General features: G+C 43.0%; 1 protein-coding gene and 1 long non-coding RNA gene across 2 annotated transcripts in view; one reads left to right on the top strand and one right to left on the bottom strand.

Annotated features, from left to right (window-relative positions):
* The window catches only part of GRIN2B (glutamate ionotropic receptor NMDA type subunit 2B), a 493,334-nt gene that overhangs the window by 369,545 nt on the left and 96,752 nt on the right, over nucleotides 1-27,037 (bottom strand). The gene's annotated exons all lie outside the window — the stretch shown is intronic.
* LOC144752211 (uncharacterized) lies at nucleotides 322-13,446 on the top strand. The gene is made up of 4 exons (XR_013594052.1): nucleotides 322-400; nucleotides 12,504-12,607; nucleotides 12,705-12,811; nucleotides 13,237-13,446. It is a non-coding gene; the product is annotated as an uncharacterized LOC144752211 (long non-coding RNA).

The following is a 27,037-nucleotide window of genomic DNA, read 5'->3' as shown; positions in this document are numbered from 1 at the left end:
AGCTCCACGCAAACGCAAAAAGAGATAAGCTCAATTTAAAATACACAACGAAGGTTAAAAGACCACAACCACACCGCTAGGCAAAATATCCAGGTAGCGCCTACTCGCGCTAGAAACGCCAGTCAAAGTGCGGTGTTTAATGCTGGTCAATCACTCAATCACTCGATCAACACCTAGGGTCTGCGCAAGTCCGCTGCGCGGCCAGTGTGACATGTGGGCTTTGTAGCCCACAACCGTGACGCCTCAGGTAAGGCTCCGCTCCCCTGGATCGGATGGAGGAAGATCAGGTGACTCGTTTCAACACAAGCCCTCCGCTCGAACGGGAAAACCCGGCGTCGGATCGGGCTGTGTCGAAGAGGCTACAGCGATGGGGGGGAAGCTAAGCCCGGAGGAAATAAAGGTAAGAGACAGGCGAGAGGTTAACAGGGCATGCTGAGCAAAACTATCAGAAGCTCAAACTAATGCCTATGTGAACAATTTTGAAGACATTTTACCCTCATCCAATCTATGTAAACATGTAGTTCACGTAAACCTAGTGTAGAATACGTGAAGTAATTTGAGGGTTTTGTAGATATACTGAATTATTTGTAAACCAATTGCAAGGTATGTTCATTTGTTACAAGCTATGTATGCAGATTCCATGAAGGCTTTGTAATCATATTCCATGCTAAGTAAACATATTCTAGTGTATGTTTACATGTACCCAGCAGTGCAGCCATGTTCCAAATATGTCAATGAATTCCCCTCCACTTAAAGCACTTGTAGGCCACATATACCCACTGCAGGCTATGTAAACACATTGTAGGTTAAGAAATCGTTTTCGGTAAACCTATTCTGTGCTATGTAAACTTTCTCCCGGCTACATAAAGATCTTCCATGCTGGGTAAACATTATCAATGCTTTGTTCAAATTTTGCAGATCATGCAGATGGGATTCCATTACGTGGGATATGTAAACATCTTCCAAGTAGTGTACAATCAATCAAGTCTACGTATGCACTCGTAGGTCTTCTAATCACATTTCATAATAAGTGAATGTATTCCAGAATACATAAACCTATCCCAGGCTTTGTGAACATTATGTAAACATGTTACCCCCTATGTAATTCTCTTCAACTACTGTGACTAATCCCTGGCTATGTAAACATACTTTAAGTAGTGTAAGCAAAATCCAGTCTGTGTAAACATAATGTAGGCCATGTAATAGGATCCCAGGTTTGTGAACGTATTTTTCAATATGTAAGCCCATTCCAGCCTACCTGAAACTGTTTCCTGCTATGTGTGTAAGTAAATACGTCTCTTGCTCTGTAATTCTCTCTCTCTAGGGTACAAAATAGGAGGCTATGCAAACATATTTCAAATTACGTAAATAAAATCCAATAAACACATCCAAATGCAGTCTATGTGAACAAGATGCCAGGCATACAAAAGATTTTATGCAGAGTGTAAATATTTCTGAGTGGGTTACTGGCAACAGTAAAGAACCTGTCTGTTGCAAGGCTTGCAAACGAGAGCGGATAGGGCATAATGGTAGTTATGGTAAATGGTAAAAAAGAATTATACATCTAGGCTGGTTCTTTGTCAGCGTACTATTACAGAAAACAAAAGAAAAAGGTGTTTTACATTTTAGTGGAAGCTGGTGACTTGCAGAAGTTGTGAGGCGGGCATACACGTGCGCAGTACTTTCCCTCATCCACCAACACACACCCTCACACCCATCGATTCACAAGTAACACACTCATACTCACACCCATCCATTCACTAGCACACACATGCACACGCAGCCATTTACAAGCAGGCGCACACTCACATACCCACAACCAGCCATTCACAAGCACACAAGCACACAAGCACACATTTGCACTCAACCATTTTATATAGCGCAAACTTGACCCGAAGGTATCAGAGCACTTTACATGAGCATCTGTTGCGTTAGGCATGGGGAGATTAAATGATTTGCCCAGAATCACAGGATGCTGACGTCCCTGCTGAGACTCAAACCTGGTTCCCCAGCATCGAGGTCGATCGCTCTAGCCGTAACAGTATACACGGACAAATACACATATATTCATACATACAACACACACTCAGAGGCAGTAAACAAAAGTTCTTTAATCCTCACTGTAACGCGTTTCAAGAGTCTCCTACTCTCTTGATCACACAGGATTAATGAACTTTTGTTTACTGCATCTGAGAGTGCGTTGCTTCTTGGCAGACCTTGTATTTTATATATAAATATATATATATATATATATACACTATATATATATATATATATATATATATATATATATATATATATATATATATATATGTGTGTGTGTGTGTATATATATTTATATATATACACACACACATATACACATATATACTCACACATGTATTTACACATATATATATATATATATATATAGTTACACATACATATATATATATATATATATATATATATATATATATATATATATATATATATATATATATATATATATATATATATATATATATATATATATATCCATGCTCCAAACTTCCTCGTAGTAAAGAAAGGAAAGCACTCTCAGGGGCGAGTTGAAAACTTTATTCCAAACTCAAAGTGGCCAGACGCGTTCCGGCAGTCGCCTTTGTCGATGGTAAATTCGAGCGACCGAAACGGCCATTTTTATATACGTCATTTCATTTACAACAAGTGCACAGACATGAAAAGAGGACTTTGTTTACATACAAGCACCATCTTTAAGCATAATATTACGCTATTGATGCACATTATTGAACTACTTATCTGTAAATACATACAACCCATGGATTTGTATACTACAGCTCAGTTCCTAGCTCTCCTACGCTGCGAAAAATCCCGCATTAGCATAGACGAACATTTGCATCATATACCACGCAATACCATACTTAATAAAGCCCATAATGGGCATTGCCTCTTAACAAAATAACTTTTCATTAACATCAAGCCTTGCATAGGCATTGACTCTTTGCTCTGTGATTCATCCATTCATCATACACTCAGAGTTATAACTGTCACAATTCACTGCTAGTTCCTCATTTGTATTTAATCCTTCAGGATTCCGCGTTTGCAGGTCGATGATGTATCAAGACTCTAGTCTCCTCAATGTCATCAGCCTGTCACCTCCTCTAGGATGTACGGGAACATGATCTAGGGCAAAGAATGTTAGAAGATTCCTATCACTCTTATGTTCCAATTGAAAATGCCGGGTTACCGGATATGTCATATCACAGTTTTTTATAGCCCTGGTATGTTCAAGAACTCTCTTCTTAGTTTCATGAATGGCACTCCCGATGTATTGGAGTCCACATGGACAGATCAGACAGTACACAGTATAGAGTGTACTACTTGTTAGGAATTTCTTGATCTTCATTGGTTTTTCCTTTCCTGGGATCTTATAAGATAAAACCTTTTTACTCCCTGAACATGCCTTGCATTTTCCGCAGAGATAAAATCCCTGCAACTTATTGGCGAGCAGGTTGGGTGTCTGGACACTTTGATGACTGCTAGTAAGAGAGTCCCTCAGTGATCTAGCTTTCCAGAAAGTGAGTAATGGTTGAGTCGGGATATCACTCCCTATAACTGGATTCAGTTTTAGGAGATTCCAGTTTTTCTTAAGAATCTGTCTTAACTCAACCGCCTCTTCTGAGAAAGTTATAATCATCCGAAATTTACTCTCCTCTGCTACCTTGGTTTTGTCCTTAAACAGTTGATTTCTGGGAATCCCATTGACCCTCCTGAGTGCACTCTGAAGTGTGGATTCATCATATCCACGTGCTCTGTATCTGTACATACATTCTCTAGCATGGATTTTGAAGTCCATTTGAAGTCCATTTCCCTTGTGTTATTCCTTTTAATACGCAAGAGTTCCCCATAGGGGATACTCTTAATTAATTTAGAGGGATGACTACTCTGAGCGTGTAATATTGAATTACCCGCAGTGGGCTTACGGAACAATTTTGTATTAAAATTGCCATCTATTACACATCCCTCAAGATCTGGCCAAGTCTCTACATACTTTACTCTTCTAATGCTTACAGAAAATGTAAATACAATTGGAGCCTTTCATGGGCCATTTATTGTACCTATCTAGTTGAACAGTAGTAGCTTTATGAACAAGCTGTATCCTCCTTGTTAAAATACTGGTGGGTCCCTATGGAGTATATCACTGCAACACTATGTGGGTATATGGGGTCCATCCAAAGTGGCATACCCAACGGAAATCCTCAGACACCACCAGCAGATGAGTCTATGTGGTCCATCCAAAGAGTGCTGTTGGTACAATCCACAGTCAATTCGATAAAGGGGCTTCTGGGTGCTAAGGAGGAGTGAATGTGCAATTCAAAGAAAACTGCCTCAGAAAAGGGGTTGAAGGGGCCCACGCTGTGTGAAAGGTGCCACTCAAGGAAATCCACAGACACCTCAGTAGTTGGCCCAAGGAGCCCACCCAAGAGTGGTGAAGACTCAACCCAAGAATATCGATCGATATCTCAGTAGTCTACAAAGTTCAACCAGGAGCAGAAGAAAGCACAGTCGAGGGTAATCCACAGACAACTTAGTAAAGCATCCATGGCTATACCCATATGCGGTGAATGTACAACACTCCACTGTAGGTGAGATTCAGAAAACCTGTGCAAGGGACACATTTCGAATAGAGGAAAAGGAGAGGATAACAGAAAGAAGCTAGTGAAATATATGGTTCAGCAAAAAAGTAAATGTTCTGGTCTAGGCCTTTGCCAGGCCCTAGTACAGTGGTCTTCAAACTAGGGGTGAGCCCCCCTAGGGGGCCTCAAATGATCCCAGGGGGGAGCTAGGCTCAGCCAAAAGAAGCATTATACTAAAACAATGCTTTGTTTTCAGCAGAAAGCCGCTCAGTAATAGGCCATCACTAACATCTTTTGTCATTTATTTCCTGGCTGGGAGAAGGTGTCAAAAGGGAAGGAACTCCAAATATTCTTCAAAACCCACACTCCATTTCTAATATTCACACTGTGGATACGTTTACATGTTATTATGCCTGACCAGATTAGTATGTGTGTCAAACATGTTTTTGATTGCATTTTTTATATTGACAGAACTTAACTACAAAGTTTAAATAAATCTATGCATGTTTCAACATGGCCAGTTTAACAGAATACTTGTGAAACATTTTGAGGAGGGGGGTGTGCTTTTTATTTTTTCACTGGGGGTGGGCGCAGCATTAAAACGTTTGAAGACCACAGCCCTAGCAGGACCAAACAGGGAAGAAACCACAGTAAGATGGTCTTCACCTCACTGCCCTTTATATGTACATCTGTGCCGGATGCTCTGGCAGGAGAGTTAAGAAGGCAAAGGCACTGAATGGTTATAAAATGTGCCAATTAAACACAAAGGCAAAAATATTATGGACCTGTGTTATATTTGTGTTGAAATAGAAAATGTGATTTCGCAATAGAGCTCTAATTTAGGAGGAGAATCTACCAGTGGAATTTTCACCAGGCTAAAAACAGAATTTTTGTTTTATATTTACATGTTATGTGTTGTTATGTTTTGGCGTCCAGTGGAGTGCTGTGTTGTTGTTGTATGTTAAACTGTTAGCGTGCATGTTGCTTGCTTTTGTAGCTGGGGTGGGGGTGCTGCAGAGATATAAGACAGATCAATACTCTAGGATAGAGAGAGCTGACAGATAGACAGGTACATCGATAGAGAGAGCGATAGAGGAGACACCCGCAGATGGAGGCGATGAGACAGGTCGATAGGCCTGGGAGGCGTTAGAGGGATAAACAGAGGAATAAAGACTGCAGTGCTGTGGACTCTGGGTCCAGGCCAATCAGGCCTTCCCATGATCCCTCAGCTCCCAGCCTTTCTCTCTCTTTTTTTTACCCTCTCTCTCTCCTTTGGCAGAAGCTGACCAGGGCTGCTTGTGCGCGCACACGCTCGTGCATGTGTGTCTGTGTCTACTTCTCCTCTGCAGATGTTCATAATGTCTGCATGTCTCTATCTCGCCCTATACCTATATATGTGTATATTTCTCTTTCAATATATCTGTTTATGTATAGCTTCTCTACTTATATATTTCCACATCCACATATAGGTATATGAAAACAGATATATGTATGTATGTGATATATGTATATATATATATATGTGTGTTATGTTATGTTAATTAAATGTATATCGCGCGCGGATACTGGAGAGTGTCCCGGCGCATACCTGAGGGGGGTCAGAGGCTAGTATTAAGCGAAGAAGTGTGTTTTCAGGTTCTTTTTAAAGATCCGCAGGTCCTGAGTATTTCGCAGGCTGAGAGGAAGGGTGTTCCATGCCTCAGCCGCCTTCCAGGCAGAAGAGCTGCCTCCAAGCCTCTTACAGCCGATACCGCGTGGGGGCATAGAAAGAAAGCCGTTTTTGTAAGTAGGTTGAGCCAAGACAGTGAAGAGCACGATGGGCCATAACTTAGACTTTAAATTTGACCCGAAGGGCCACCGGAAGCCAGTGTAAAGAGCGTAAGTGGCAGCTCACGCTCATCCTAGAAGGAATCTCAAGAAGTCTGGCCGCCGCATTTTGGACCACTTGGAGTTTTTTTTAACAGATGGCCTGGAATGCCCACCAGTAAAGCATTGGCATAGTCCAATCGGGACAGAATAAGTGCACAGATGTCAGTTTCTTTTGGCACCCTGGGCAGAAGAGGAAGACATTTCCTTAGAGTTTTCAGAAGGCCAAAACAAGTCCCCGTAAGTTTCTTGATATGCGTGGAGAAAGACAAGTTATCCTCGAACCACACCCCCAGGTTTTTGGTGGGCTTGCCTGTAGAAGTAGGTAGGGGGAACTCGGGCGGCCAGAGAGTTTCCTTAAAATTGGGAGGGAACTTCCCAAACAGGAGGATCACTGACTTCTCCTCGTTGCACTTCAGTTGCGCCCCGGCTAGCCATTTAAGAATGGAAGACAGACAGTGTTGGGCAGAGGAGACCGAGTCCCCACTCCTATCCCAGGTAAAAAGAAGCTGAGTGTCATCAGCGTAGGCCATGACCTTAGCCCCAAGACCCTCTGCCAAATGCACGAGGGGAGTTACATAAATATGAAAGAGAAAGGGGCTAAGGGAGGACCCCTGGGGGACACCGCTAGTCACGAGCTGGGGAGCAGAAGAAGACGGCGGGAGCCAAATCTGCTGGACCCGCCATTCCAGGAAGGACCTAAGCCAACCCCAGGCAGTGCCTGACACCCCAATCTCAGCCAAACCCGGGAGAAGGAGAGCGTGCGGAACCGTATCGAACGCAGTCAACAGGTCGAGCAAAATTAATTCAGCCCTCCAGCTGGCGTCCAAACACTCACAAATTGCCTCTGAGACCTCCACAAGGGCAGGCTCGGTACTATGAGAGGCCCTAAACCCAGACTGAGCTGGGTGCAACAGGCACTCCACAAACTCAGTGAGCTGTTTGTTCACCACCTTCTCGCACACTTTGGCCAAGCCAGGCAAGAGAGAGATGGGGCGATAATTAACTGGGATCAGTGGATCGAGGGACGGCTTTTTTAAGAGTGGCATAATCTTGGTCTCTTTCCAGGCCACTGGGACACAAGGTTCCTGGAGGGACAGGTTGATAATGCCATTCCCTTCGGGATTAATGGTCTCTGCAACTGCAGCCAACAATCTGGCCAGACACGAGTCGGAACGCAAGCTCGAATTCAGGCCCTTAATAATTTTAAGGGAATCCGACATGTCCATAGACCTAAAGGCTTGCAGAGAATGAGCAGGGTCCATAGATAATGACCTTGGAGCAGCCCCAGTACCACATTCACAAGGGGTGAAAACCGCCTGAATGGAAAGAATTTTATCTCAAAAAAAGCTGGAAAGAATTCCACACCAGGCGCCTGTGGGAGGACACGCCCTTACTTGAGCAGTAGGCGACACAAAACTTTGAACAAATGCAAACATTTCTTTAGAATTGTTTTTGGCGGAGTCAATGCGAACTGAATACAATTCCCTTTTGGCCTGAGTTATGGCCTTATAATAGGATCTTTGTTTAAGTCTAAGCTACCACTTAGCATCAGGACAGTAGTCACTGCGGCGCCACGCACACTCCAGTATCTTATATTTGTGTTTAAGCGTTTTGAGAGTAGGGGTAAACCAGGGTTTGGAAGGAGACTCCCTGGACAACGGCCGACCCGGGGGCAAGGCAAGTAACTAGCTGCATTAGCAACCCAGCTGGTAAATCCAGCGAGTTGACCCTCAAGGTCTCCCCGGAGATCAGGGCTGGACATATCCAATACCTGGTTGAACACAAGGGGATTAATTTTTAGCAAAAGCAGGTTTACAATAGGATCCTGATGAAGGCTCCACATTAGCGACTTCCCATGAAAAATACGTAAGAACGTGATCCGACCAAGGGACCGGGCACGGTTCCTCTGTCACAATGGGAAAGTTTGTACAGATCGGGTCAAGTATATGGCCCGCCTGGTGAGTGGGAAGGCTGATCCACTGTGAGAGATGGGCCAAATGCAAAGTATCCAGCAAGTCAAGCGAATGTTTGCTGGCACCCTGATCGAGAGTGATTATTGAGGTCTCCAAGATCAATGTATTGGGAGAATCGCAACGCACGAGGGATAACAGCATCGAGGGATATACAGATGCACAGAGTGTAATATGCTATTACCATTTTTGAGTGTGGGGAGGGCGCCATGCCTCATGAGAGGTGCAGCCTCGAGTGAGTCACTAGGCCCCTACTTTCCTTTACCAATGGTAATAAATACTGCATAACCAAGATGTGTAGCTTGGTCACTAGGATTGGGGGTGTGTGAGCTTCAGATTTTCCAACAATCAGGCTGGCATATAATGTTAAAATACATTATACAACAAGCAGGGTGCAAGAGAGTGGCCTAGGGGACTGTAAAAAGGGAGAAGAATGTGGATTGGTAGGAGTACTAAGTGAGAGAAAACACAGCAATTTGCAAAATAGCCCAAAAAAAATGAGGATTTTCAAAACAGAGAGGGTGAGCGAGTGTGTGCATTTTTGTGTGCCTGTGTGTGCAAAAAATGGTGTACCTGTACCCAACTATTTATCAGAAAATACTTTTTTTAGTGGGGTTTAACGCCCCAAACAACCCCCTGAAGCTATAGCCCTCGGTGACATCCTCATATATGCTTTATGGTATGATCTTTTGTTCCTGTGCTACAGCTATAAAGAACGGTACGCAACCACATCCAGAGCTAAAGGGGTTACATCTGTGTAATGCGACAGAATATCAATATGTAAGCTTTGTGTGTATGGCCCCAGTTATTTTTTGGACAAACGATTCTGGAATGAAATCTGTTAGATAATAGGCTTATCTTCTCAAGTCTGTTGCAATCCACTTTGGTAATAAGGAAATTGAACTTTGCACTGCAGTCATAAATGAGTAACAGTGTAATTTTTAGTACATGTTCTCCAAATAACGTGTTTTATTGGATCACATTTATTTTCACTGGCATGGCATAAACATATTTATACCATGGCAGTAAAAATAAATGTGGCCCGTAAAACAAGCTATTTAAAGCATCTTTACTGATAAACAGTGCCATTTTAACACATGAACATGTTGCCGGGGGGGGGGGGGGGGCACAAGGATAAGGGCCCCATGCTAATCTATGCACAGACCAGAATTTAACCATTGATAGCAAAATTGTTTTCCTTTTTCACATTCAAGGCTCATGTTATATAGTCCAAACGTTTGTATTGAGTCATCTTTGCTGTACAGTATGTTTTTTTTTTATGTGAAAACACTGACTTTGTTGGAGGTACAAATAAATATGTTTATTTTAACAATAACTTACATTTTTAATCCTGCGAGTGGTTGTGTATGCAGGGCCCATTGCACTGCTTTGCCCGGGGGCCTATAATGTTGTTAAGACGGCCCTGCTCATAAATGCACATTCACACATTTATGTAAAGGTCAAATTTTAAAGCATTACAGACATAGTCTTTTTCTGTGCCAAGGGCTGCGAATGGCCGCTTTTTCTTTATGTGCGCATGTGCAGTTGTTTGCTTCAGTCCTCTTTCTCTGCGGAAGACAGCTATGGTCTCTGCATCTTTCATTCAACAGAACTTGTCTCTGATCCTAACAGCTCTATTAATCTCACTATCTCTCTCTATCTACAGGAGACTCCAATGGCACCTGAACCACAACTTCTCTCACCCTCTGTCTTTCTGTCTTTCCTTTCCTTTGCCTTTTCCGCTCTCTGTCTTTCTGCCTCCTCCCTCTCGGTGTGCGTGTGATATTATCATACATGCCAATAGACCCGATTCAGGCGGGAGACTACCGATTTTTCAAGCCAAAATGGCTTTATTTTAGCTGTCTCCCGCCTGAAATTTCATACTTTTACAATAGAAGTCAATGGGGAATTTTCATTCTCCTGATTTTTTATTTTAAATCATCCATGTCCCTGTCCTAAAATGTTAGCATGTATGTATTATCTCTATCTTTTGATGTCTCGTCTCTCGCTCTGTCTCTCTCCATCTCTGTCTATCTCTGCAGCCTCTTATCAAGGCACCTCGTTCTCATCTGAAGGAGAGTGCTAGGGTCATTATTCATTCCCTTACACCACCACCTCCCACCCCACCCGATCAGGGGCACCAATGAAGTGGTGTAACACAGACTCCCGCAGCCACTGTGGCGGGGGGGAGGGGCCCAAGCTCCATGGGGCCCCCCTCAGCACAGCACTCTAGCTGGAGAGCTCCTGATCAAGGCCGGACTGACTAACGGGCAGTTTAGAATGCTGCCGAGCTGGGGGCTAATTTCATTGCAATGGGGGCTGATTCAGTTCATGGAGACCTGCGTGTGCTTCGAAATAATGAAAGCAAAATGAATTTCGTTTTGTACACGCAGGTCCCCATCAACGAAATCAGCCCCCAGCTCAGCAGCATTCCAAACTGCCCGGTAGCCAGTCCGGCCCTGCTCCTGATTGATTCTGGAGGGGGCCCCTCCACGTAGCTTGCAGGGGGTCCCCTTCAAGTTTCATTACACCAGTGCATCAATTACCATTTCTAAGGTGGATTTTGATGGACTATTCACTTGGAAACATCAGTGCATAATGCCGGATCCGCCCTGGCACATTGCTTATGTGAGCAACAACCCTCGATCCAGATCTCTCACTGCCCAACTGTCTTTGAATCCAGGATTCCTAACCTGAACTGTATGTCCCTATCTTCCTCAAGGTTCCCAAACCTCATTACATCTATTGATATGAGTGCTGCCAAGCGGGCCAGGCCACAGGTACCGTTCAATAATGCTACTTCTTATATAAAGTTTCTGGAGGGATGCTAGACTTTCCCCAGCACTTTAGTGGAATCTCCCTGACATGGAGAGCAGGAATTGTCAGCATCCAAGTGCTGCTTTTGGTGCAAGATGGAGATAACATGTGCAGCAGTAAACAAAGAGTAAACGGTTCCAAAATAACAACTCCTCCCTACCACCTTGTGGAGGAGCACGGGTCACCTAAAGTGAGTTAGGTGGCAAGTGCCCTCGCCCACCCTTAGGTGGCATGCTTCATCATCTGGCGTGCTACTCGTTGGGCTGGCGCTGCAATGCCCGATGGGCCTCGCGAGAGGGCTCTTTGCTGAAGATCTTCCGGTTACAGAGATCTGATAGGTCATTGACTCATACAGCAGAGCAGAGCTCTCTCTCTAATTACAAATATCTGACAATCTTTGAGCCTCAACAGTAGAGCCATCTTCCATTTGCACACCCATGCCTTAGGTTACATAGTTCATATAGATTTACCACCTTTACGTTAGGCCTCTTCCTCAGGTGTAAGTCACAGGGATCACGCTTAAAATATAATGCATGCACAATATCGACTACCCCTGTATAGCCAAGGTAATCTATACAGAATTTAGAGTGGTTAAGTGGGTAATCAAACTATCTATTTATTGGGCTGCCCAGTGAATCATCCAAACAAGGGACGATACACTTGATGCATTGAAGACATCGTTCATAGCTCCGTAATACAGCCACATTAGTTATTTTGAGGTAATATTTTATTTACCTTATGGTAAACACTTTGCTTTTTGTTTCAGGAATAAGTTTATTCGGTTTAAAACAGATCTTTAGCTAAATACGCTGGTTACTAAATAATATACCATAAGGATCATTTTTATGAACTGTGCAAATTAGTTATTTTGCAGATTGTCATTTTTCTATAATATGGAATTTTAACGCCCAAGTTTGGTTCACTTACATTATATGATTTCAAAAATTGAGAGCTTACTTTACGATATAGTTCAAAGTTGTCAATATGTGAAGCATTCTATGACATGCCCTAATTCACAACTTTAATCATGCTTGCTATAATATCTGCTTTAATTATGCTTGTTACAATATATAGTTAGGTTTAAAGCTGTCTATCCGATATAAAATGGACATTCTAGAAAGAATACTTCCCAAATTATAATTTTAATAATCATTAATCCATGCCATGTTATTTACGTATTTGTACTAATGCAGTATTAGGTAATAGCTTATGTCATTATTCTTTTCAGAGTGTTTTTCACCTTTTTAAATATCATCCATTTGAACTATCGATTTCTCCCATGAAAATAAGTGAAGGGATTATATGTTAATATTATCATCATACAATATCCAAGTAAGTCTTATATAGCCTTTGCGAATACATATGTGTGCAGAGATACCACACTGATGCCCAAACCCGTTTTTATACATTTTAAACTATTTGTCCTTAGGTATATTAGAAACATATAACTGCTTATTTGTTTCCTGTGAGCTCATCACAGTTAATCCAGCTGAGTCAGCAGAGTCATCTACACCTTGCTGTACAACACTGTTTTGAGTAAGTGTAACTTTAATACTGTATAGCTATAACTTTGTCACTTTAACAGTTGTTTACACTTTGCTTCTTATCAATAAATATTAAAATGTACGCCTCACTTGGATCAGGTTACCTTGACCAAGATCGATCTATTCTAAGTCTTAGACTATAAACACATTTCCATCCTTGTCCTACCATTTTCTATTATCTGCAATTTACGTACTGCAATATTTTCAGCATGGCAAAGTAATTGGTTTTTCAACGGAGACAGGTTTATATTTATATTTGCATTTGCGTCGTGCAATTAAGATAGTGATGGAGTTGCTCTGATAGCAGAACGTTGTTCTCGAAATTATAATGATTCATTGGATGTTATACATGAACTGTTCCCTATAAGTATTATTGGGAAATGTTTTGTTTTACATTATGTTTATTTTTATTTACAGATGTGGTAATTTCCTGAAGAAGGCGTTCTCGATACGCCGAAACGCGCGTCGAAAAATATAGATAATTACTACTATGAAAATTATTATCTTAACAATGACTGTTGCCTGAATTTTTTAATTGTTTATTTTACTGTAATTTTTTCTGTGTATGGCTATGAGAGCCTTTTTAAACACACTGTATTGAATACATTATATGTAATAAAAACACACTGCGAGTTTTTTAAAATAGACTTTGGTTATTTTTGCTGTCGTGCTGAGCACTCCATGTAATACTACTATGTCGATTCTATAATTGCCTAGGAAATATATTTACCTACAATAGCCAAGTAACTATACAGAAGGTAAGTATAGCTGAACTCTTCTTATCTCAATATCTACGTACCTTGACAATATAGTGATAGTCAAAATTGTAGATGCGATATTGTTTTAGGTCGATATTTTTGCATTGATAGTGTGACCTCCATGAAACCTGTATTTTTTTACCCCCAAAATCAGTCCTGGTGTGATTGGGAAAGTTTTTCCACTCAGGCCTTGCATGGCTTAATCTGACCCACTCTATATTTAAATCGTAGCAGATTGGACCAACGATAGGATAAACCCACAGGGCCTGATTCACAAAGGGCCTTGTGTCGGAGGCTCCGCAGTCGTAGAGGAGTCTACGCACTCAGGGTGGTATCTCCACAGTTAATTCTCATTGCGCAAATACAACCAAGAGTGCGGACACATCCCCATGACTGCAGGGCCTCCACCACGAGTGGGAGGCCCTTTGTGAATCAGGCCCACAGGTGGGACTTCACGCATCTGTACAGTATTTATTAGTAGTGTAAAGGGCTCTTCCGGTAAAGTGATGCAAACGAAGTGCATTTCTACATTTTCTATGGGGGCCACTGTCCCCTCATACCAGGCTACGTGGAAAACAAAAGATTTTTGGCAGCTGGTTGGAGTTTAGAGGTACAGACTTTCTGACATGTATCGCAAGAGGGGATAGGCCTACCGGTGTTTCTTGTAGGTCCTCTGTCCAGTCTCCCAAAACCGAGGTCCTTATCCATCCCTCTTTTTGTGGGTTATGCTGTGCAGCTGGGAAGACATGTGCAGAGCAAATGATGTCATATGACGAACGTGACACAGGAAGGACATAATGGCGGTTCTCCAGCATGTTGTCATTCTCCTTCCTTGTGGATATGAAAACCTGAAAGTCACTGTCCATGCGACCCTGCCCCGTACGCCCTGTGAACGTCAAGTAGGCTCGAGTGATATAGACACTTTGGGCCCGATTCACAAAGGGCGTCCGCGCTCGTGGCAGAGGCCCCGCACGCGTGGCAGAGGCCCCGCACTCGTGGCGGAGGCCCCGCACTCATGTGAGAGGCCTCGCACTCGTGGCAGAGGCCCCGGCAGAGGCCCCGCACTCATGGCAGAGGCCCCGCACTCATGGTAGAGGCCCCGCACTTGTGACGGGACATCCGCATTACAGAGTCTCATTGTGGAGGTCTGTAGTAAGGTAGTGGATCAAATAAGGATGGAGATCCAGACAGAAAGGTTGATAAGGTGGTTTATTTCAGGCAGAGTAAATCAACCCACGACCAGTAAAGTAGAATACCAGGTTTGCAATGGTCAAAGCATACAGTATAACATTCTAAGAACATGGAATAGGAACTCTAAAGAAGTATGTACTTTATTATTAGTATACTAGCTCTTTAAGGAATGCCTTCTTTAGAGTTCCTATTCCATGTTCTTAGAATGTTATACTGTATGCTTTGACCATTGCAAACCTGGTATTCTACTTTACTGGTCGTGGGTTGATTTACTCTGCCTGAAATAAACCACCTTATCAACCTTTCTGTCTGGATCTCCATCCTTATTTGATCCACTACCTTACTACAATTATTGGCGACGATCGGAAGCTGATTGGCATCAAACCCACCGACATGAGCAGTTCGACCATGAACTTTAAGGTCACTGGCTCCAACGTTTCTGTTAAAATCGGATTTTAACTTGGAAATTTTCGTTTTCATCTCTGAAACCACCTTCACATAAACTGTGAGTTTTTTTTTTAATAATTTATTACCTGGAAGCCGTCTTTGAGCGCTGCCTGCTCCATACCGTTTATTTTCAAATGCGCGAAGCATTCTACGCTCGTGAGGCTAGCTGTGGAATTATTTTCGTACGCGCTTCTGGCACACGCGCAGTACGTCTACAGCGTCACTCTGGAATGCGTCCAGCGTATGCTGTGATCTAAGTGCGCCCCAGCTTTGTTTACGTTATCGGCGCTCAACTCCAACTGCTTACGCTCCAGCTGTATTTACGTGTGCAGCGCTTGACGTCAACTTCTCAAAATAAAACGTCTATTTCAGCGCTCCGCGTCTGCTTCATATAACGCTGACAGGCATCGCACTCCTCAACTTCTTGTCAACGCGACCTTGTCTGTGAAATTTTGGTCGTCTTCTGTCTAGGTTTAAAAGATCGTTTTTCCTGACAGTGCTATTTCAAGGCTAACAAGTAAGAAATTATCATAATATATACAAAAATTTTTTTGTGTGAATTATTATGGCTGCTTCAGGTAATAACAACAATGGGATTGTAGCACCTCCATCTTTTTTAATTGTTCCTGGCAAACCTCCTACTCCATGGCACAAATGGCTACGTGTATTTACAAACTATTTGGAAGCTATAGATGCTCTAGAATATCCTGCATCCAGAAAAAGAGCTATCCTGTTCAATCACTTAGGAGATGCTGGCCAACAATTATTTGACAATTTAGCAGTAGTTCAAGCTCCTGCTGATGATGACTCATGGAATGAATATACCGAGGCACTAACACGTCTGGGCAAACAATTTAAAGATGATCCATCAGTCATGGTAGAGAGACATATGTTCTTTAAAAGGAAACAGTTACAAGAAGAGTCCATAGAAGACTATGTAGCTACTTTAAGAGTTCTTGCATCGAAATGCGAATTTGGTACCTATCTGGAGACTGCTCTTCGTGATCAGTTAGTTTTTAATTGCTTTAATAAGAAGATCCAAGAGCGAATTTTGACATGTAAAAATCCAACTTTGGATGAAGTCATTGTAATTGCGAAAAGTATTGAGTGTTCTGTTGTCTCCTCTAAAATTTTAGCTGAACATGCCTCTTCTTCAACTGTTTGCAATATTTCGCAGGCATCAGGGGACAATTGCAATGTTAATGTGGTTTCTAACCGTAATATTGGGAAAAAAGTTTTTGAACCCAAAACTAATGCATTTTGTTACAGGTGCGGTTCAAAGTTTCACATTGCAAATAATCCAAAATGTCCTGCACAAGGTAAAAGATGTTCTAATTGTAAACGTGTAGGTCACTTTGCTGCTTCGTGTCGTTTACCCAAAGATAAGTCTAAGGTTAATATGGTTTATTCTGAGGAGGAAATTTGTGATGCGTTAAACCTTTCTTCTATTTCGTTCATTCAGGTAAATGCTTTGTGTGATTTCAGCATCAAGGGGCCTATTTGCACCATTTCTATTGGGATTCAGACCATACAGGTTATGGCTGATTCCGGATCCCCTATTACCATTTTGGATGAAACCACTTTTCAGTGCTCTTGGAATAACAAAGAATTATTCACTACTGATGTTAATCCTAAAGCTTTCGGGGGTTTTGACATAACTATGCGTGGATATTTTCCAGACAACATTGATTTTAAAGGTCGTGTTATCTATACTAAAATATACGTTGCACACAATGGCCGTGATATTATAGGTTGGCAAGACCAAGCCAGACTGGGCATTATTTTAAAACCCGGTCATCCTGAACCTGTTACTTTGGGTGATCTTCCTTTACTAGCTGTTTTTGATTATTGTAATGACCCCATTCTTTGTAATGTATTAGAAAAATACAAGGTTGTTTTTGAAGATAGGATTGGGTTGGTGAAAAATTTCGTGCATGATATTAAGTTAAAAGACAACGCTTGCCCTGTTATTCAAAAGGTGCGGCCTGTCCCTCTGTCTGTGAGAGAGGATTTGAGAAAACATATTGAATCTCTTATTGCTCAAGACATTATTTCTCCTATTGAGTCTTCAGAATGGGTTTCTGCTGCCGTCGTAGCTCGAAAACCTTCTGGGGAAATTCGTTTATGTGCAGACCTGCGTGTACTCAATCGCAACATTATCATTGATGTACACCCCTTACCTAAAATCCATGATATGCTGGCCAACATCGGTAGTAGCAAATATTTTTCCACTATCGATTTGCGCTCAGCGTACCACCAAATTCCTTTATCTTTAGAATCTCAACCTCTCACAACATTCGTTACACCTTTTGGTGTATATATGTATAAAAGGTTACCTTTTGGGCTTGCCTCTGCAGCCAGTATATTTCAAAGATTAATGGACTCCATTTTTTATAATTGTCCCGGAATTCAGGCGTTCCAGGATGACATTTTGGTTCATTCTGAATCCCTGGATCAACATTACATATTGATGGAGTATGTTTTAAAGTCTCTACTAAATAATGGTCTTACCGTCAACAAGAAGAAATGTAAATTTTTGGCTAGTGATGTAGATTACTTAGGCCACAACCTCTCAAAAGATGGCATTAAACCCAAATCTTCTTTGCTAGATGCTATTAAAAATGCTCCTCCCCCTCTTGATAAAGACTCACTCAGGGCATTTTTGGGGTTGAGCGAATATTATGCTCGTTTTGTTAGGAACTATGCTCTTGTAGTTCAACCCCTTAGAGATCTGTTAAAAAAACATGCTAAGTTTGTGTGGTCCCCTGAATCTCAATCTGCTTTTAACTCTGTCAAAGATCTGATACTCTCTGCTCCTGCCATCAAGCCCTTTTCCCATGGTGTTCAAAGCATCATTACCGTTGATGCTAGTTCCCGTGGCCTAGGAGCTGTTCTGAGTCAAATAGTTAAAGGTGAAGATTGCACCGTTGCATTCGCTTCTCGTTCATTAACTTCAGCTGAAGCAAATTACAGTACCATAGAACGAGAAGCCTTAGCTTGTTCATGGTCAGTTGAAAAATTTAAAATGTACATTTGGGGCACCAGATTTCTTTTATACACAGACCACAAGCCGTTAATTTATATGCTCGGCGAGAGTTCCTCCAATAGAGCTTCTTCGCGTTTAGTTAGACTATTGGCACGTCTTCAAGAATTTAATTTTGAAATAAAATACTTACCTGGAGGAAAAAACATTCGTGCGGATTGTTTATCACGCATTCCTTTATCCACTTGTAACATTGTCAACTCTGACTTAGAATATGTATTTGCTGTTGATGATGCCCTTCAAGGTACAAAACTTACTAAACAAGACTGGTTAAAAGGTATGGATAACGATTCTTGCTTACTCAATGTCAAAAAATTTTTGATTAAAGGTTGGCCCAGAGATAGAAACATGTCAATGGAAGAAAAACATTATGCACAAGTTGCATCTGAATTGTCGGTGTCAGGTGACATTTTGTTCAGGCAAGACAAATTTGTCCCACCCGTTGGCATCCGGCAATCCATCATTTCTCTGGCCCATGAAACTCATCCTGGTATCACTGGTACCACCAATAAAATTAAAACCACTTATTGGTGGCCTGGTATCGATAACCAGGTTAGATCCTTTGTCAATCAATGTCCACAGTGTCTATGCTCTGATAAACACTGGAAGTTGTCTAATTCACCACTGGTTCCTGTAGAGTGGCCTGAGTCTCCTTGGCAGAAAATTGCCATAGACTTTTCTGGTCCATTTGCTGTTTTTAAGGATGACCTCAAATTCTTAATAGTTGCCATTGATTACTTTTCCAAATGGATTTATTTTTCTTTAGTCAAGAATCCTAATTCTGTTGCTGTAATTTCATTTTTAAAGGGTTTGTTTGTCATCGATGGTACTCCACATGAAATTGTTTCCGATAACGGTTCACACTTTGTCTCACAGGAGATGAATTTGTTTTTAAACAATGTTGACATTAAGCACATGTTAGTTCCTCTTTACAGTCCTGCTTCTAATGGTCTTGTAGAAAGAGCCAACCGTTTGTTGAAGGAAGCTATTCAAACAGCCTGTGCTAATAAACTTGATGTAGCTGAATTTCTTAGCGAGAAAATTTGGAACTATAATTGCACCCCGCACAGTACCACAGGAGTGTCCCCTTTTGTTTTACTGCGGGGCAGAATTCCCACTTCTAGGTTGAACCCTTCTTGGTTGATGAAAAGTTCTCTTGTCAACGTGGATTTAACTAAAATTCGTGAACATGTCAAGAGTAAACAAGAGAGTTACAAAAATAATTATGACAAACGCATGCATGTCACAGAAAAACCTCTTATTTCGGGCGATTGGGTCATCATTAGGAAACCTGTGAAGGTAACTAAGGGGCAATCCAAATTTTCTGCTCCGGTTAAAGTGTTGAAAGTTTCTCGTTCTGCAGCTCTTTTATTTGAAAGGGGTTGGTGGAACAAGAATGCCCTTATTAAGATCTCTGATCAACAAGCAAAGATAATTTCTTCCAACAAACAGACCTCAGATTTATCGGATGATCGCTATTCTGACTGGTTTGGTGTTGGTGAATCATCTACCTCTCCAAATGTTCCTTCTGTTCCCGGCAATAGCCTTGTCCTTGACACTTCCCTGTTAGCACATGGTGATTCCAACGTTCTCATGCCTCCTCCCACTTTACAGCCTGTTGATGCGGGGGATGGTAGGGATCACAGTCGGAGAATTAGATCTGTTCCTGTAAGATTCCATGATTATGTGTTGGATTAATCTTGTTTTTCTTTGTATGCATTTGCTTACTTTACTTTGTTTTTTTTATCTACTTTTTATCTTTATATTTATTAGGGGAAGGATGTGTAGTATGTACTTATCCCACCCTCGTCGCCAATAATTGTAGTAAGGTAGTGGATCAAATAAGGATGGAGATCCAGACAGAAAGGTTGATAAGGTGGTTTATTTCAGGCAGAGTAAATCAACCCACGACCAGTAAAGTAGAATACCAGGTTTGCAATGGTCAAAGCATACAGTATAACATTCTAAGAACATGGAATAGGAACTCTAAAGAAGGCATTCCTTAAAGAGCTAGTATACTAATAATAAAGTACATACTACAAGGTCCCGCTACGAGTGTGGCAGTGGCGTAACGATAATTGAGGGGGCCCCCCTGCCAGGTACGTGGAGGGGCCCCCTCCGGACTCTATTAGGAGCTCTCAGGCCGAAGTGCAGTGCTGAGGGGGCATTCTTGAGCTTCACGGCCCCCCCACACTGTGGGGAATGCGGGGGCCTGTGTTACACCCCTGGAGTGCGGGCACCCTTGCCATGACTGTGGGGCCTCCGCCATGAGTGCGGAGGTCGTTTGTGAATCCAGCCCTTTGACTGCCAAGGTCACCCAGTCTGGCAACGGCACCTAAGTTCCCCTTTCCCAACCTTTTGCTGAGCATTGCCTAGCAACCAGATGGCCTTGGCTGAGGGAGAATGGGTACAGTCCGACCAACCCCTTATCCCCGCTCTGCAAAAGCCTGCTGCAACATTAATAGATAGCTCAGAAACACTTTGTGGTGACGGACGAATGTTCATATTTTAAAAAGTGATAAATACTGACTCCATTCAATAGTTGGACTGTTCGGACTTTGGAAAGAGATATTGTGCACTAGTCCAGAGAGATATTTGCAAGGGACTCTGTTGACACAGTTTCCTATCAAGACCAGGACAGGGCCTACATCTGGAGAGGCTGTGCTAGTGTAACCTACACAGCGCAGAGAAAATTGTAGATGGCTTGACTTAAACTCAGCTACTGATAATTACTTTGGGCTGAAATCTAGTCGATAATTGTATTGCCCACCACACCACCTCAGACATGATCCAGCCATATGCAAATGAGCCCTGGTCCGTCAGCACTGTTCCCGCTCCAATAGGATTAGTCCGGGCTGAACTGCTAGGCCAGGTCCGCTCTGAATGGCAACAAATGCAACCTCAGACTGGTTTGGCTTATTTAGTCTTCATTAGAAGGGATCAGCTGGAGTCCTATTGTACAGTGAGTAGGGGCTCATATCTGGGCATACCCGTTGAACTTAGGGGAGCAGACTGAGGCAAACAATCCTCGAAATTTGACTTGATTGGGCCTCGTCAGCAAGGTGCAGCTTCAGTCACATGGCACAGTGAGCACGGGACTCATGTCCGTCATACGTATCGCACTTTAGGGCATCACCCTGAGGAAAACAATAAAGTAATAAGTCGATTGCTTGAATTCATCTCAGCAGCTGGTAGTTTTTCTGGGCCATAATGCAGTTCATCGTCATGGAGAACAGCAGACTGCTGATGAGGAGGACTAAGATCATGGACAACTGACTGTAGCTTTTGTACAGGATATTTCAAGGAAGCGCTCTGCCCACAAAGGATAAGGACCTTGCCGCCCAGTTGTCAGAGCTGACGCAAGAATGGCTGTGCAGTCCAGGAGAGGACTCCCCAGCGTCATGTGAAAAGCCTCTAAACCAATGAACGCTCCCCATCCTCAGGGTGTCCCGGGCAAGTAAAAATCCCGACAATTACTTACCAGTTTCTAGGTATAGGCCCTTGAAGTTGTCTCTCCCCAGGGGACATAATTAAGGCAAGCCAGAACCATTTATCCCCAGCCTGCTAGTTAAATATGGGACCAGTTTGAAACCTATCTTGTTGCACCCTGAGCTGTGCCCAGTAGTCCTGATCTATGACTCCTAGATCCTGATTGCCACATTACCTGGGCACAGTGATTTTGCCAAGAACCCCCTTTGCATTTCACAATTCCCTTGTTGTCTTGTGTAGGAACCCTGTTTATTTTGAGTGGCTGTAATTTGGGTTTCTTAGATTTCTGACTTCTTTTCTAGATTCTCACCGGACTCAAACCCACTGAGTAAAACAGCTTTGCACCTGCAAACTCTATGAAACTACACCTCAATCATACAAGTCCCAGCTAACTTGATACATTGCTGCTTCATGTCTGAAATTTCAGCACCACTGATTGGCTGGAATGAACATAGCCACAAGTAAACAAACACAAGTGTTCAGGAAGACTGCTGAGGAACTCCAACGTTTCCCTCTGAGATAACATTGGCTTTGAGCTTGAAGCTTGAAGCCATTTATAGCGTAAAGCTAAACTCAGTATGCAATATATTATGTCACCGTCATATCTTGATCCTAAATAGTTCAAGTATTTTGTTTTTTTCTACGTTCAATTGGCCTATTTCTCAATCTATAAACCAAAATAAACCTCACAGAATTTATCAAGCAATTTTCCATTTCATGCAGAGTTCCAAACCCTATACTATTGCCTGGAATACTTCTTGAGTGCTCGCCACAGCGACCCTTAGAAAACCAAATGTACAAAGGCTGTAACTTGATTGACCAGTTAAGTGGAATATGCATATCAGTTAAAAACGCTGAATGATCGAACTTTGGTGGCCGATATGGCTATGTCACTGTCCTAAAACTCATGCAACAAAGGAGACCTGACTGGTAAGATTAAACTTGAGCCTTGAAAAAGTTAATTGAGTTTAGGCCTGAGCGAAACATGTGTGTGATGAGCATCAGTTCATTAATTCACAAGAAGATTGGACCTGTTTGACGAAATGAAAACAAGTCATTAAATTTAAGCTAACTGTATAAAATGTAATTGATTCATGATAGGACCCAAGGATGCATTCCCTCCTGTTTTACTGATTTGAGCTGGGGGATGAAGCATGGTGGCCAGGATTCATCGGTTTGAACCATTGGAAGAGGGGGAATTAGCAGTACCCAATTTAGAGCAATATTACTTGGCCTCCCAAATTCAGCATGTGGTACATTGGTTAGTGGAGGAGAGCACTTAGGAGAAATAACTCCCAGGGGACATAGGAAGGCGCTCTTACCTCCCTCAACTTCTTAAATCAGGGTTGGGATGTAATCTCCAGTGGCGGCCAACAGCATGGAAAAGTGATGAGGCAGTACGGAGAGGAAAACAACCTTTCCTCCTGCCGCCTGCCACCATGCCATGCTCTTCTGGTCCCAATGCACAGGAGCTGCACAAACAAGCTCCCAGACACCCCTGCGCCAATCCAGACGCTGCTGTCATGCTAGTATTACCCACATGAGAGAACCGCCGGGATTGGGCGGAGTAGGCTGGTTTCACACTCCAGCAGGGAGTGGGAGCTGATCCTCCTGCGCCCTGCTGATATCTCCAAGCGACAGCCTGGAAATATCCAAGTGCACATGTAAGTTTAACCGTCCTAATATGGCCGGCCAAACCGGCATGCACACTTGGTGCCCTGCACCCACCACACCTGCTGCCGATAGCCCCGATATTAAGACTCGGCTGCGGCTTCCTCCTACATGTATCATAAAATGATAATAAAGCAGTTGTATTAATTGCTTTATTATCATTTTATTTTACATGTTTTCATGCTGGTTCCAGAAGTGAGGCGATGCTCTTCTGCCATAATGGAGGAGCCGACCCTGGTAACCTCTGTAGCAAATGTTGTCAAGCACACTGCCTCCCTGTTGGAGCGAACAGTTAAGGTGGTTTTGGGCAGGGCCCCCTTCACAAGGTTATTTATCGTTTGGGACCTTCCAGCTTCTAGAGTGCTGACGGAATCTGTGGACCTTTCAGCCTGGAGGGTGGACGGCTGCGAGACTTTGGGGGACATGTTCCTAAACAAGGAATGTATTGCTTTTGAGGTCGCACAGGTAAGTTTCCGTTTCGGGCCAATTCTTGCAGCATGCCAGTAATGCAGCCATAGTCCGGGATATATGGTCCACATTTTCAGTGGCCCCTTTTACTCCACTTACCTTTTGGCGTTGGGCGAGCCACCAACTGGTCTCCCTCTTATACAAAGCCATGAAAAGAGATCACAGGTGGTTACCGTTCCCTGCGCGGAAGGCCAAGAAGGTGACCTGTAGGTGCAGCTCAGGGATGGCCAGTGGGGGAGAGTGTGCGCCTTGTGGAGGACTGTGTCAAACAATGCACGATGTAAACATATACACTTTCACTTTTTGCACCACACGAATGTCATGCCCATCCTACTGTATAAAATGAACCCTAGTAAGTCGACCTTCTGCCCCAGGTGCCGGTCATCCATGGCCTCATTTTTGCAACTGGCCTAGGATTGCCCTGAAGTGAATGAATATTGGTTGAGAGTATTGGCCCGGGTGAGGACTGTGGTATGGATTTCTGTGGACATGGGCCCTGCTGTATGTCTGTTGGGTGACATCTGTAGACAGAGTGATCAGAAAATGTCCTGTAAATTCCTGCATCTGATTTTATTACTGGCCAAGAGCCGGGTGGCAATCTCATGGATGGGTCAGCGATGTCAGCGTGTGGAGCGGTGGGTGACAGCTGTGGCGGAGTGGGTCGTAGCTCAGTAATCTGCCTGAAGCGATGCAGGCATGATGACAAGGTGGCCAAAGACCGAGGGTGTGGTAGGAACTCCTGGGCAGATCTATGGACCCGGAGGGTACTGGAAAATCCACCTCCACGGATGACGAGGGGTCACTTGTCACAGATGAGGACTGGCTTGACCAACCGTCATGATCCCTGGGAAGCTTTTGGGGGGATACTTGGTTACTGTTCAGGATGGTTATGCAGTGTGCAAGTCTTGTGTCATTATTTTGACGAAGTAATGATTCTACTGTATGAACCTACCTTACCTGTGACATTGTTGACAATGGCATTTGTTTATGGAACGGTTGGTTCTTGTTAACCCCATTGAAAATAGTAAAATATGTATTTTAAAAAAATGGATTCACAATGGGTTAAATAATCAATTTTCACAACTTCACTGGACTGTCAATGATCCCACAACTCATTCAAGGACAAAGTCACCCGATGCCCTGGAACCCCATTGGTGAACAAAAATACCCACACAGGATACTGCCCAGTAACTTTTGACAGTCCATGGATCCAGAGGTAAGATCTTATAATCTGATGCCTGAAGTAGGGCTATCCTTCAGCGTATGCAAATCTTACAAACTCTTTCCTCGGAAAACAGAGCTATCCCACTGGTGTCACAGTTCTCTTAGGCTCAAGCATGAAACACTTTTTAAAGGTTCAGAGTACAATATTAATACTCTGCTTAGAAAGATCTTCCTGGCACAGGCTTAAGCCAGCAGTGCTCTGCTTCAGCGAACATCGATCATATAGGCTCAGCCTGGAGAGTGATCGCCCAGGTGGCACGCGTCTTGCAGGCCTTAGAGAGCAGAGCCAGCCCCATGACAACACAGATTTCATAGGCTTCAACCGCAGACATAAGAACATTGCTTTGTTACACAGATCAGACATAGGGTTCAGACAGCAGTGCTAGGCTTCGGTTTACACATAGCTCCTTAACTGAGACATTAAACAGCAGTACTGTCACTCATGATAGGCAAATGTAAACTAAATGCAGCGTCGGACAGCAGAGCTGTCCCAACGCTTTATGAATGTCCTAATAACATAAGTTAGCAAAGCTGTCTCTTAAACTGCACAGTATATGACAGACTCAAGCAGAAGAGATATCCCTTCAGTGACAAATAGTTTGCACACATCAAACAGCAGAGCAATCCCTCAAGTAACATAAACTGTACACACTCCAGCTTCAGACAATACATGTGTCTCTACAGTCACACGTATCTTGCAGACTGGTGTCAGATAGCAGAGTTATCTCTCAGTGGCGGTTCCTGAGTTGAGGCGGAGGAGCGTCGCCACACTGCTCAAAAGGAAAAATACACTGACAATAATGTATTGTTATTATCTTTGTATTTTTCCTATTGCAGTCAGTGATGGGGCGGGGCAGCGCGGCGAAGCGCAGGGGGAGGAGTGCTTTGGCCCTCTTGGGCTGGCCAAACAGTCATGCGCACTTTGCATATTTCCCACCTTGCTGCATTACACAGCCTGTTGAGGAACATGCACAGGCTCACTGTACCAATCTGAGCAACAAACCACAGCGCTCAGGCCAACTACAACGCTGCATTGCAGCATTGTGATTGGCTCAAAAGAGACTGTGTACCCGGGTGCTTCCTGCTGCAGGCTGGGATTGGAAGATGAAGTGGACGGAGGAGAGGTAACCAATCCGTCGGTTTCAGGTAAATCCTTTTTATTTTTTTTCAACCCCCTGCAGCCACTACTGCAATCGCTGAAAAAATGAAGGAGAACACTGGTTTCACACAGCAGAGCTATCCTTCCGGTTACAACTCTGTTTCTTGGTCTCTGTGGTACAGGACATGTGAAGCTGTTGATAGCACCTTAAGGACTGATCTGCAATCAGAGCAGAAAGAGCATGCTCTGAACTGACAACTTTACAGTAGCCAACCCCAGCAGAATGTAGATTTATATCCTTCTCTGTAAATGTGAGTGAGGTCCAAGCAGCAGACCAAACTGTGGCTGTCTATCAGAGACTTTGCAACATTGGGTGTCTTTCAGAAGCCCCTATCTTTGCAGACATCCCTCAATGGGGTCGCCAGATGGGAATGTTTGGAGCTGATAGCTCAACAAACCGAAGTGCGCAGTAACTTCCAGTCAGCATCTCTGCCTGTCCCAAGCAACAAAGTCTAAAGGTATGAAAAAACCTCATTGACTGAAAAAACATCCAGTTTTAAACTTTAGTGACCAATAGACCTCACATCAAAAGTCATGGGTGCTCCACATTTTAACCCCCCCCCCCCCCACTCCCCGTAGAACTGGACACAATTTAAAACCTTGTGCTCTTGAAGTTTGCATAAGTTTGCATAATTATGGGCTTTTTTCTCCAATTTGCATATTTTTCAGCAAAACCATTTGCAGTAGGAAAATTCTACTGCAAAACGCCAGGGCCAGATTTTCAGTAATTATAAAAATTGAAAAAACACATGCAGATCTTTCACCGAT

This window comes from Lissotriton helveticus, chromosome 1_1 (genome assembly GCF_964261635.1).
Source record: "Lissotriton helveticus chromosome 1_1, aLisHel1.1, whole genome shotgun sequence".
Lineage (NCBI taxonomy): Eukaryota > Metazoa > Chordata > Amphibia > Caudata > Salamandridae > Lissotriton > Lissotriton helveticus.
Note: the sequence above shows the minus strand (reverse complement) of the source record. Positions and strands in the feature narration are given on the sequence as shown.